Below are 4219 nucleotides of genomic sequence, written 5' to 3' on the forward strand. Positions count from 1 at the left end.
TCTTTCCCTTTGGGTGCTCCATGCCTTTAGCCCCAGAGTCTTCTTTTAGACAAACCTTCCCCCGCTCTTGTTTCCAAATATTTTAAAAGACTGGAAGTTTCCTTACAATGTGCCAAACCATAGCAGAAAAGAGTTGTGAACTTTTTTTCCCTGTGATCCTTATAGCAGTTAGGAATTTTCTAATATTTCTCCTGTAGCTATAAACCAAGAAGTTAAATTTTTATCGACACCTCTGGCTTACTGAATCAAGTGTTATCGTGGAGGAGTGGTCCTGACATGGTTAAACTGATACGTCATGAGTACAGTTGCTATCAGGATGCAAAATGAAGGTCCCCCCCTGTAGGGCACAGCCCTGCGTAGTCTCTCACGATCTGTAGCAAAGCCATTTCTATATTGCTCGGTACTTACTCCACAAACAGAAGCCTTTTCCTTGTGGCCTTTGCAGGAAATGATTGTTGTCTTTCCCCCAAGTCTAAACTGGAACATCTGGAAAAACATTAGTAACCTTTTATGTGTTTATGAAACCAGGGCAGTAAAAACTGTAGAGTCACCACAGATATGTGTCGTGTTTGCCAGGATAAGTAGACCAACATTGAGATGGCCGATTTTAGGGAGAACATTTTACTAAACAAGAAGGGGATATGCTTTGGTTAGGGTCAGAATGTTATTAAAAATGAGAAGATGCTTGAATTCACTTAAAATGTATAATTACCTATTGAACTGTGATGTTTCCACACATGGCAGTAATCTTATATAGGTTTCATGGCTTCTTTAACATCGTGTAGAATGGTCCAGAGCTCAGGAATTTGCTTCTCAAACAATCCCTCCCTCTGTCAGAGCCAAAGGGAGCAGATGCCGGGCAGCTGCAGCTTAAGAGCCCATGACAGATTAAAGGAAAATGTGCAGCTGGCAACAGCTGCGGTCTCTTGGGCCCCCCCTGAGGGAAGCCACAGGACAGACTGAGGGGAAGGGGCTAGCCAGGTCGCCAGCAGTTGTGGAGTGTGCATCCTGAGACCTGGAGCTGCAGGAAAGACATGATGGTTTACATCCCGTCAGCACAGCCTCCCCGGCACAGCCCCTCCGTCCCTCCCAGAGTCTCCTGTTGCCAGGCCACCCGCGTGCAACCCTAACCCTAACTGGGGAGCGCAACAAAAAGTAGTGGCCCGATGGTGATAGTGGACAGAAATTACAAGACTAACAATCATAGTGATGAATATCACACACATCCTAGTGCTGTCCTTGAAAGAATTCCTTAAAAATGTTCAAGAAGGGTGTGAACTAAGTGGAAGACTTATTTTTATTGATATGAATTTCTAATTAGAATAAAACTTTACAGCCTCAGGACTTTTAAAATATTTCCTGCTTTAAAGTGTGCAATAAAGTTTGTTACATTAATTTTCTTACATATATACCGTATCTCAGGATTGTAAAAAAAAAAATCAAAATTTCATGTCAGTTTGCTTGTAGTCAGAATTGTGTTGTGTTTAATTTCATATTTATATGAACTAATTTCAGCATTATGAACATAAGATGTTATTTAAATATGAGTTAGAATGAAATACATTTGTAATATGATTTATAGAGCTATAAAAAGTTATTTGACTTCAGAAAAATTTCTGGGAAATAATGTCTTTGCTATGTTAAAAAATGTCCCTACCACTCACCACTAGTGTAGAGTAGACTCTGAGTTGCTTTTCTGTCTATAGTGATGGATTTACCAAGTACACGTTTCTTTTTAACTTACAGCACATAATCATTTAAAATTTATAATGACTCATTGAATTGTGATGTTTCCTCCAATGGCAAAATCTTATACAGGTTTCCCTTGCATAGAGAATGAAGGTCTGTGACCTGCAGCCAGCTGGTTAGGGTCTCATATCTGCAACCCTGGCCTAAACAACCCAATTTTTACTTAGGGAAAATATGATGGTAAGGATGTTTCCAACAATTTGTATCATTTGCTGTATTAAATCCAAAACACCAGTAACTATAAGAAACTATATAACCATTATTTTATGTGCCATTCCAAAAAAAAACCAGAAAGAAAAACCCTCTGCCTATAAAACTGACACAGTTCTTTATTATCACATTGATTATAAGATGCAACCTGACTTTGAGATGTTAAAAATGTGGAGGGAAGAAAGTACATCTTAGAATCAATGAAATATATCTTAGCATATAGTGAAATATTTATTGAGATGTAATTTTTACATATCAGATTTTCTAAAAGCAGGTCACTGGAATATCCTGGCTGTCTTCGTCCTCCTTTTATGGCCTTTTTGTCCTTCCAAAGAGCACCTTCCTACATCGAGCTTTCACCGTCGGGCTGACCCCCTCCCATCCTGCAGGGTTTTCACAGATTTCTTATGGAACACAGAAATCTGTGTTCCAACACAGAAGCAAGGCAATTCAGATGACAAGATTGTTCACCAGTCCCTCCTCTCCTTTGTCTTACAGCTATAGAACAGAACCAGCATTAAAAGCTTCTAGCAACTCTGGAGAGCCTGAGCCATCCATGGCCCAAAAGTAGTGAAAATTCAGAAAATAAACAAGATACCATTAATTCATGCCTTCATCATCTTTTGTCTAGATTATTGCAGCTACTTCCTAGCTGATCTTCTTGTCTCTGGCCTCACCCTTTTGTGATTTATCTCCCAGACTTCAGCCAAAGTGATCTCTCTAAGCCACAATCTGTCCATGTCACTTTCCGGCTTACCACCCTTCGTTGACCACCTGTAACATTAATGTAGCATAAAAAGGGACTTCCCTGGTGATGCAGTGGTTACAACTCCACGCTCCCAATGCAGGGGGCACAGGTTCGATCCCTGGTCGGGGAACTAAGATCCCACATGCTGTGTGATGTGGCCAAAAAAAAAAAAAAAAAAAGGTAGCATAAAAAGACGTGTCATGATCTCTAGCATTATCTGTTGCCTGTCTTCTCCAGTAGGAGTAAACGTGCTGTTCCCCACCTCAGTGCCTTTATACATGCTCTCCCTGTGCCTAGAATACCTCCCTGTTGTCGTTGCCTATAAGTCTCCTATTTCTCTTTCAGCATCTGGTTTAGATTGTCATCTCTTCCTGGAGACCTTCTCAGACACTTCTTCCTCTGTGCCACCTCCAGACAACCCCCGTGGACTTATCTCTGTTGTGCTTATCACACTGTATAATAATGTATTTGTTTGTCTGTTATCCTTATTCAACCCTGAGTTCTTTGAGAGCCGACAGTATCTGACAAAATAGCTCTATAAATGTTTAACTAATTAATGTTGTTTTGGATAGCAGTGATCAGTATATGTCTTCCCCACCCACCTCCATCCCATCGGTCTTCCATGACCTGTCTGTGCTGTACACTGTCAAGGTTGAGAAGAGATAAAAGAACCATTTGCTTCTCTGCATTCTATTTAGCATCAGCATCCCATCGAAGCCGACTTTGGCTGTTTCATCAACTCTGAGCTGTATCCTGTCTGTTTCTTCAAACTCCTTAGCTGTTTCCCTTTGAAAAAGGACCATTTATTTCAAATAATCTCATCAGATGCTAACACGCTAGGGAACGAATTCTGTTACTGGTCTCTTAGGAAGAGAGATTTGGCTCCATACTGTTAACATTTGCTCTAAGAATCAGTCTGTTGTTTTACAGAACTGGCTTTGCCTTATTCGTCTCACTTTCAAAAAGTTTTAACGGTTTTTGATAAGAACTATATAAAATCCAGCCAAAGCAACTCCTTGCTCTTGGATTTTGAAAAGTACAGACCCAATTTTCCATAGTTGTGTTGTTCTGAGATGAAGTTGGCCAGCTGTGTTAATGACCATGTCCAGATATCAGCTGGAGATTCCTGCCAAATTACATCATAACCTAAGTAACAGAGATGATACAACAAAGAAAAAGGCCAAATGGAACATTCCCTCTCATATAAACATGTTGTCCGGTGGGTTGAGATGGGCCAGCCCCCAGCAACATGACTCCAGGTTAGAGCAGACAGTATATAAGTTTAGCTTTCAGGATGGGCACTGCTTGTGAATTTTTATCTGTGTTCTGTGAACTAGCATCATTGACGAGAGGCTTGATTCTGAAATACTGTCTGTATTTTCTTCAGAGTGCTATAAATTCTTGCGTGAAAAAGAATGTATTTGCGCGCGCACACACATACACACACACACACACACACACACACACACACACACACACACACACACACACACACACACACACAGAGCTTCT

At 40.6% G+C, this 4219-nt stretch overlaps 1 protein-coding gene across 1 annotated transcript in view; it reads left to right on the top strand.

Annotated features, from left to right (window-relative positions):
• TANC2 (tetratricopeptide repeat, ankyrin repeat and coiled-coil containing 2) overlaps window positions 1–4219 on the top strand; it is a 323861-nt gene that overhangs the window by 301131 nt on the left and 18511 nt on the right. The window lies entirely within an intron of this gene.

Source organism: Lipotes vexillifer, unplaced genomic scaffold, assembly GCF_000442215.2.
Source record: "Lipotes vexillifer unplaced genomic scaffold, Lipotes_vexillifer_v1.1 scaffold299, whole genome shotgun sequence".
NCBI classification, from domain to species: Eukaryota; Metazoa; Chordata; class Mammalia; order Artiodactyla; family Lipotidae; genus Lipotes; species Lipotes vexillifer.